The sequence below is a fragment of the Schistocerca piceifrons genome, chromosome 5 (assembly GCF_021461385.2).
Source record: "Schistocerca piceifrons isolate TAMUIC-IGC-003096 chromosome 5, iqSchPice1.1, whole genome shotgun sequence".
Taxonomy (NCBI): Eukaryota; Metazoa; Arthropoda; class Insecta; order Orthoptera; family Acrididae; genus Schistocerca; species Schistocerca piceifrons.
In genome coordinates this window covers 275,402,654-275,412,377 of record NC_060142.1, presented here as the reverse complement: position 1 = coordinate 275,412,377, position 9,724 = coordinate 275,402,654, and positions in this window count along the sequence as shown.

The window sequence follows — 9,724 nt, the reverse complement described above, 5'->3', positions numbered from 1 at the left end:
CTTAGACCCCCAGCCTACGGTACATAGAAGATAGGAAAGCCTATAGAAGAAAAAAAATATAATTTTGAAATAGATCTCTAAAGGAAAGACAGGGATCAATTTGTATCACGATTTGGAGAAGAGTGGTTTGTGCCTCTAGCAAAACAAAATGTTTTACAATGAATAACGTGAATTCTCGTTTTACAATCTTGTTCCTAGTACAATATCTTGCGGTGGTAAACTCCCCCCGGGTCTTGCATGTCCCCGACGTCCACATTTGTAGTCGGTCTTCTACGCGGCCCCCTTTGGAGTTGATCTTCTACGCGGCCCACAATGGGAAGAGTAGAAGGGACAGGGATACTCGAATTCACTTGCAACATTCATTCCAAAAGAATTAGCAATGACCAAAAGGAAAACTCTTCCTGTAAGAGAACTGATTAGGTTGCACCGTCCAAGATTCTCCTTTTTGAAAGCAAAATCCTTATGGCTTCATGGATCCTTTTTGTTACGACGTACTTCAAGGAATTCAACCATTACTTAATGATGTTGCCAAAAGCATCATCCGATTTACTCTCGTTTGAATACACCTTTTGACTTTGCCTCCCCACTTGTGCTTATAAGTCCAAAAGTTCTAACACATTTTCTATCACTGATTTGTTCTTCGTAATTTAAAGGATTCATGTAACTTACTATAGATTTTGGATTCAAATCATCGAATAATGGAAAGTGTAGTTCATTTTATACCAAGACATCATCCATATTTCCTTGATAAGTCATATAATTTAGCTATACTCAAAACTTTTTATTCTAAATACATATATTTCTTCGTGAGTGCTGACATGTAAAAGTTATTAGCATTGAGGAATGCGGATTCGCTTCTTTCAATTACTCTCTGATTCATATGGTGTTCATCCATGCTCATATATGGAATTGGATTTTTCACATAAAATTCCCAAACGAACATGAACCATTAAATTACTACTGAATCTATGAATATTACTTTCTTTAATCATTCATTAATAAATTAAAAACTTTTAACTTCTAATTATAACACCTATTCCTTTTAGAGTTCAACATGAATCATTTTATCCTCGCGTTTGGTGCGAGACTCTTAACAAAGCATATCTGTGTCGTCTATATCGATTTTAATTCTCGCGCCGACGTCAACTGTTTTGCGCGGGAAATTATCTTTGCGGCGTTAACCGTCACTCACGATTCACTACAACAACACATCCCTTCACACGTTTACACATGTAAGCGTTCACATGAGATTATATATGAATATTCACTCGGAACCTCTTTTGATTATTCAACGTCATTTACGGGAAACATTTCATTCTTCTTGACGGTCAGTTAGATCTTTAATCATTCTTAATGACATTAGCAATGCTAAAGTTCTATGTTCACCCGAACCACAGGTGAAGCCTATCTCCACTATCTTCTTTACAACACTCGATAATAATAGTTAGTCACTATTTCTATACTCTATGTCACTGATTAACTATTTCAATTTAAAGGTTTCTATCACTACACACACAGTTTATTGTTATGTTTTTTACGAACGTTCATTTTGCTTTTGGCACGACCAACAATGGGGAGCAGTATGGGCTTGTAGAGGGTTCGATCAAACCCCATTTCAACATGCGATCTATTTCTTTTTGAACTTGAGCCTTTAACCTCCAGGGAACAGGATAGAAAGTTCTACAATACGTTTCATGTGGCTTAACGTAGAGATGGCATATGTATCCCTTAATAACTCCTGGCCTTTCGTCAAACACGTTTTCATACACTAATAATAATTCTTTGAGCTGCTTCTTCTGCTCTTCAATAATGCAGTCGGATTCCTTTAACTTCTCATACACTAATTGACCGAAGTCTCCTTTGACTTGGAACTCATTATTTACGTGCTGTTTAGAATTTTGTGCAGTCCTGATTACTTGCACACTGATCCCACTATTATATTTTCTGGTAAGGCTTTCCTTTTTTAACAAGTCCAACTCAATTTCTTGTTTATTTACATTTAACCAAATTTTTCCTGTTTTAAAATCTATTCTGCATCCGTATTGACGTAGGCTGTCGACTCCTATAATGCAGTCTACCACCAAATTTTTTACAACAAGGAATGTGCTTAATATTGCTACATTTCCGACTTCTACACTAAGTAGTGACTGCACTTTTACATTAGCCGATCTAGCCCCAACGGCGCCTATTATTCTGCAATTTTGAACTGGAAAAATTGGTACTCGTCTTATATTTCTGATCTTGTTGAATAGAGCCTCCGAAATAACATTCGTGGTTGAAGCTGTGTCCAAAACCGCCACTATAGGTACAGTCTCCAAAATGACTTGCACTTCGGCTACTGCCACCTGTTCCTTATCCTCACCTTGGAGTTCTAAGTCCTCGGTCAATTCATCTGCCAGTAATCGTCCATCATTATACGTTAGCATTGGTACACATATCCTGTTGCCCCTCAACCAATTGTTGACCTCTCCTCCGGGGCACGAGCGGGTCCTTACAAGTTTGTTGGATTTTGATTCGCCTGGTGGTTGACATCGTCCGTCACTTCGGTAATTACCGGTTGATTCGTAGATGTCCGTCCCCACTGATGTTGGTTATTTGAATCTATTCCCCCCGGTTGATTCCACTTTCTATTACTGTTATTGTTCCAGGCTTGCGGTCTGAAATTCCTTTCGTTCCCCCATACGGGATTGTATCGTTTCCCATTCCTGTTGTTCCTTGGATAGCCCCTCGCAAGACTATTGCCGGTATTATTATTGAGATTTTGAGGGGTTTCTCCACTATTTATCGATCTCTGTGCGTTCCCTTGCCTACCATTTGGCGGAGGTTCTATCTCCCTATATTGGAATCTGTTGTTACGGGCTTTCTGGTTGCTCTCTTCTATAATGTCTATATGATCTAACGTCGTGAGGAACGACTCCAAGTCTTTATCGTTCCCGTAAATTAATTGATTCCGGATGTTAGTTGGTAATCTTGCCTTAAGTATGTTTATTATGTCTGGCAAAGGCATAGGTCTGTCCCAATATCTAGTTTTGTTTATATATTTTTCAAAATACTTCCTAAGGCTTCCTTTTGAAAAAGAGAAAGGCCCTGGTTAGAGCACCTCCTGCCTTAGGCGTTCCTGTACCCCTTCTGACCAGAATTTTGCTAAAAACGCTTTCTCAAAATCGTCATATGTCGAGCAAACAGAAGTCATGTCCGAGGCCCAGATCGCCCCCGAACCTTGTATATACCCAGTCACGAAACTGATTTTCTGCCACTCCGACCAATTTCTGGGTAGCACTCCTCTAAAACTTCGGATAAAAACAATCGGATGGACCCCCCTTTTGTCAGTGTTAAAAATCTGGAATTGCCGATGCTTTATCATTTTTTCTTCAGCATGGCAAAGACTTTCGTAATCTCCGTCAGATAAAACTTCACGCGAACAACTAGCTCGTGGCAATTTAATATTCGAGTTACTCACACAAGTCGGTATTGTGTGCGAATGTGCAGTAACTGGCTCTATCGTCGCTGCCGACTTCTGCTGCTGGCCTGTATTCATTTGTTCTGAGCCTTGTTGTGAAACGCGTATCGACTCTGCTATCGTTTGTTTCCAATGCTCGAAATCAGCCCCTAACTGCTGTCGCACTTCCTCAAGTCCTTTCGCAAACAAATTCTCTTCCTGTTTGCCACATAGACTCTGGAATGCTGCTTTAACATTTTGCTCAACGTTTTCACACATTATCCTTTTGTTTTCTAATGTGATTTCGGATAATTTACCCGTTAATACATTAATCTGGTGATCTATAACGTCTTGACGTTCTGTCAGATGTTCCACACTTTCCTCTAGGTTCGTCTGCGTACGTGCCAATTCAGGAAGTTGCGCAATTGCACATGACATGGCATCTTGCTTTTGTACTAACTGCGGAACCATTTCCATCTGTTCGCGTACGGTATCTATCTTAATCGCCACATACTCCTTCATTTCTACACGTACGCGGTGAGTAGATTCCTCACATTGAGCTTTCACCAATTCTATTTGTGCAGTTAATTTTCGTTCCGTCTCTTCGGCCTGATCTTTAAGTTTCTTTGTCTTCGCCTCTATCCGCTGCTCTAATTCGGAAAAACTGTCGTGTAACTGCTGCTTAATCTCGGCTTTCAGATTTTCCTGCCCGTCATTAACTGAGGCGAACTTCGCGTTAATGTCAATTTTTAGATTTTCTTGCCCCTCAGTAACTGAGGCTAATTTCGTATTCATATTATTCATGGTCTCAGTTAACATCTGCATCTGCCCCATAATAATGACCAATGGATCTAATCCATGTTGCGTACTTGCTGTTACATCTCCAGCCGTGTCTACAGGGCGTTCTATCGCGCTGTCTGTAGCGATCGGTTCTACAACACTTCTTACTGCATCACTATTATCCGTGCTAACAGCTGAAGGCTGTTGCGTGTTGCTCTGCTCTGCTTGACTCATCTTAAACATTGCCCTAGTTAAAGCCATATAAATGTTCTATCGTCAATATGTATGTATCTCCCTTCACACAAGAATACTTCTGTGGCTACTTTCTTTTAGTATATACAGGTAAATGCAAATAGGGCGGGTCAATCAAACTACGTCTGGCATGAACACAATTAGTAAAAGTTCAAATCTACGTCTACTTCCTCAATACTACCAAGCTTTAATAAAAAATTATAGATCTGGCATGAACACAATTAGTAAAAGTTCAAATCTACGTCTACTTCCTCAATACTACCAAGCTTTAATAAAAAATTATAGATCTGGCCTACATTTCTGCGCCCAGCGTGCTGCTTTTATTTGTAGATGCACTTAATTTGGCTGCGAGTATTTCTTCTCTTTTCCAAGTTAAGTTGTCTCGTCGTAGTTCACATGAAATAGAGAACAAAATTATTTTAACAACGTCCAAAAACGTGTCCTGTCACGGATTGGCCATTATAATGAATTCTACTCTGTAAATGATGAAAGTCTATATGAATGCAGCTTGCCGCTAACTTGGTGTAATGTTTTGTCTGTACAGAAGTGTATCTGTCGCCTTTATCGCTCTTTCACCCTCACACATAAATCGGTACAATAAAGTCGGGGCTTCGTGTTTTCTTATTAGGCTGATCCGTGAAAAGACAGACAAACAATTATGCTAATGGAGGATTCTGAGTAATTTCTCTCGAATTTCATTCGCTCTCTCTCTCTCTCTCTCTCTCTCTCTCTCTCTCTCTCTCTCTCTCTCTCTGTCCTTTATCTGTGTACAGTTTAACTATATTATTTACGTGAAATCAGCCTAGTAGAATCTCTGGTGGAGCCCTTCGTCTTAATGTTCAGCGGCTGGCTTGCTGGAAAAGATCTTTACATTTGTTATTATTATTAAGCGCTGCATTCAGTTGGGAAAATCGATCGTTTGAACAATTCGTTCAGTTTACGACAGATCTAAACTTTCAGATGTGGACGAAGCCCTTTTTGGACGATTTATAAAAACTCAGAGATTGCAGGCTCTCTTCGTCACAGCTGAAACTTCCCAATTAATTACAGGGCCCAGACAATCATCAGTGATTCAGACAGAGAACTCATTCATCATTCACTCTAGAATAAAATGGTCACAAACCTTATTTCTGCGGAAAATTGTATATTGAATCCATTTTCGTACATGTTCCGTTTTCTGTTGGTTCCAAGTCTCATGTAATTTTCTTTTACAGGTTTTTCTTTCTCTCTATCTATCACGCTAGCGGCACAAACTTTCCTAGCTCGCTTTAGCGCGAAGAAGAGTAAATAAATCTCTTTTAGCAATCCGAAAATCTTCCAACCGATACTTCCGAATCTGTTCCTTTCTCCCACTATAATAACCATGGAGCATACATATCTGTACCTCTGTTGTTCCAAAGAATAAACGTACTAGAAAAATACCTTGGCGTCGACGAGCTGTCGGCGCATATATTACTAGAAAATCTGATCAGATACTTTTCAAACGTAAATACATGTGGATGATTTGGTTGACCATTATTAATTATTGCGTGGTAGAGGGTAATTTTCCGTGGGGAGATTACAGAGTGACGAGTCACATTTTCACCTCAATGGATATGTAAACAAACAGAACTTTAGATATTGGAGTGATCAGAACCCTCGCCAACTCCATGAAAAACCCCTGCACTCGACCAATGTAACAGTTTGGTGTGCAATGTCCTCATCGGGAATAATAGACCTTCACTTTTTGAGAACGAAATAGAGGAGTTTGTTACCGTCAGTGCTGAGCACTATTCAACAATGTTAAGGACATTCTTCATACCTCAGCTTTGTCAATATACAGTGAATGATCAAACATTATTTCAACAAGGAGCAACAAGTCACAAAGCCCACGTGAGCATTAATGTCCTCAATGAAGTTTTTACTCACCGAGTGATTTCCAAGAATGGAGTGATGGCTTGCCCCTCCCCTGTTCACCTGACATTACAGCTTGTGATTTTTTCTTATGGGGATAACTTAATAGCAAAGTGTATATAGAAAGACCTCATAATGTTGATGATGTCAAAGCAAGAATACGGCTGGAAGGTGAGAGAATTCCTCAGAGTATGCTCCGTCATGTGATGGACAGCTTTGTAAATCGCCTGCGAGAATGCTGTGATCGAGAAGGACGCCATCTTGCTGATGTTATTTTCAAACAATGAAAAAAAAGTGTTGATGTGTCTTAAATGCTTTTAAATGTAGAATAAGATTGTATGAATAAAATTTTTATATCTGCATCCGTGTTTATTTTACACTGATTTAAAAAATGCAGGTTTGACTGTCTCACCCTATAGATTAGGAAATGAGACACAGAGAGTAGGAGATTAGTTTTGCTATTTGGTGAGCAAAATAACTGATGATGGTCGAAGCGAAGTAGAGAAGATATAAAATGTAGACTGGCTGTGACAAGGAAAACGTTTCTGAAGAAGAGAAATTTGTTAACATCGAGTATGGATTTAAGTGTCAGGAAGTTTTTTTTACGAAAGTATTTGTATGGAGTGTAGCCATGTGTGGTCGTGAAACATGGAAGATAACTAGTTTAGACAAGAAGAGAATAGAAGGTTTTGAAATGTGGTACTACAGAAGAATGCTGAAGATTAGATGGGTAGATCACGCAAGTTATGAGGCAGTACTGAATAAAATTGGAGAGAAGAGGAATTTGTTGCACAACTTGACTAGGAGGGGGGATTGGTTGGTAGAACACGTTGTGAGGCATCAAGGGATCACCAATTTAGTATTGGAGGGCAATGTGGAGGGTAAAAATCGTAGAGGGAAACCAAGAGATGAATACACTCAGCAGATTAAGAAGGATGTAGGTTGCAGTAGTTCTTCGAAGATGAAGATGCTTGCACAGGACAGAGCAGCATGGAGAGCGGCATCAAACCAGTCTCTGGACCACAACAACAGTCATTGTCACTATGATGACATTATAATCACACATGCCTATCTCTTTCCTGAATCATCGATGAAGTCGAGCATGTTTTGAAGCTAAAAGGTATAAAATTATTCATTGTGTGTGGGCTGCCGAACTAGCTGCTCAAGACAGTTTTTGGAAAATGCATGCAAAAGTGTTTCACAAGATTGCATGCCTGCACCACCTGCATTGTATCCATAGATGTCAGAGTCTGTAATCACTAGATTAAAGTCCCCTGCAACTAGAAATATAACTGTGCAATTTCTTCAGTGCAAAAATAATAGCGTTTCGATTTGACTGTAATTTCAGTTCACCTGCATTAACGTCTTGGAAGGGAATGTTATTGGGTGCTCTACTCCATTGACTTTTTCAGCAAGAACCGTCCCCAGCCCCTAGTCAGACACATCTTTTTACACTAGTATGGTATGGAAGAATCAGATGCCATATGGCATGTTGGGTGGAGTAGTGCCTGTTTCAGGTTCTGAGAAGTCTTCTCACAACTGGAAGACCATTGCCACTTAACATCATTGTGGAGAAACTGATACAATGATTCAGCAATACCTGCCACATGAGGAATGAATTTTCTGTAATAATGCAGTTGCTTGAACACTGATTTAATTGCTTGGACTCTCTGGAGGCTGCTAGTTTCTTCATGGCCTCAACATTCTGCAGAATTTTAAGTGTATCTGAAAACAAGTCCCAGATATTTCACGTGCAACGTGCAATAAATTTTTCCTTGTTGCATATCAAATTAGCTCATTGGATCTCAATGAGCTAGGAGTCCCAATTACTTACTAGATCCTGTGCATTTTTAATAGTGACGACGATATCATATAAATATTTTGTTATTTGCGGAATGTGCCATGTGAGGCGTTCCAAACAGGGTTGGAAGATGACTGGTGCTCTAGTGGTTATGAAAGGCAGACAGTTATACTAAAGAGATATGTGCTTTAATGTTGGTGATGCTGGTTGATGGACTTGAGAAAACTGAGGCATATTTTGAGAAAAGATCATTCAAGTAAGAGCTTGGAACAAATGTTTACTCGTTGAACCGAGGATTTGCAAGCCAAGGGCATTGAACAAATCCAATTGCAAATTTTTTGTGGCCTACACGAGTCGGCAATGAGGATATGGGCTGTCAGAGAGGCTGCCTTATACTGAACCCAAGTGCTTAACTAGAGCCTTTGATGTGTCAGTACTATAGCTATTCAGCTGGTCTAATTAAATTTGTGGAGGAAGGGTCACAGGTAGCAGTACATGGTTGAAGATCCAATGTCAATTTGAAAAAGAGTTGAGGTGGTGTTGGTCATTTCCAGTGTCAATGACTTATACCAGAGAATGGAAGAATGGCCTGGACATGGAGGACATTGGAACCATAGATGCAAGCAGTGTTGTCTGAATCAGATATTCATCTTCAAGGCTGAATGCCACACTTTAGCTTTCTGTTCTTTTTTGAACAGGCTGTGCATTTCACCCTGTGAAAGCAGTAATACCGATGCGGATGTATTACAAAACAATTACTACATGATGATAATTGAACAATTACTACATGATGATAATTGCTCGGGGCATTGTTTACCCATGGGGTCTATGCCCTATGCCCAAGGGAGGCATGGTCACTGAGCGAGGTGGCGCAGTTGTTAGCGCACTGGACTCGCTTTTGGGAGGACGTTGGTTCAATCCCACATCTGGCCCTCATGATTTAGGTTTTCTGTGATTTCCCTAAATCGCCTCAGGCCAATGCCAGGATGGTTTGGGCACAGCCGACTTCCTTCCCCATCCTTCCCTATCTGATGAGACCAAGGACCTCTAGTTTGGTCTCCCCCCCCCCCCCCCCCCGCCCTCCCCCTTCCCCCCTCCCAAATCAACCCAAGGCATGGTCAGCGAAGCTGGCCAGCTTTGTGGGCAGAGTGAAGTGACCAGTGGTTGTTCCTGCAGAGTGACGAAGGACCTGACTGACTGTTCAAATGCGCTGGTGAGGGAAGGCACATAGCTAAAGAAGGATCGTTGATCTTTAAGTGGTCATAAGTCTTTCATCTTGACAGTGAACCACGATCATAGCCCTAACCAACGATTCTTTGTATGACTGCTTGCACTGAGGGTTAGAACACTTGAAATGGCAGTGTCTTCAAAGGCCTTGCAACTGAGCTAAACTGTCTGTTTTGACTCTAGATTTTTGTCAAAAGCCTGGAATGCAGAGGGTACCATCTGAAGTCCCTTCACCAATGAATTGATGCGAGACAACTGTGCTGAGATTTCTGGTGGTGTGGTGGTGATGGCAGGCATCCCTAACATCAACTCTTGAGCCTGTTGCATATTTT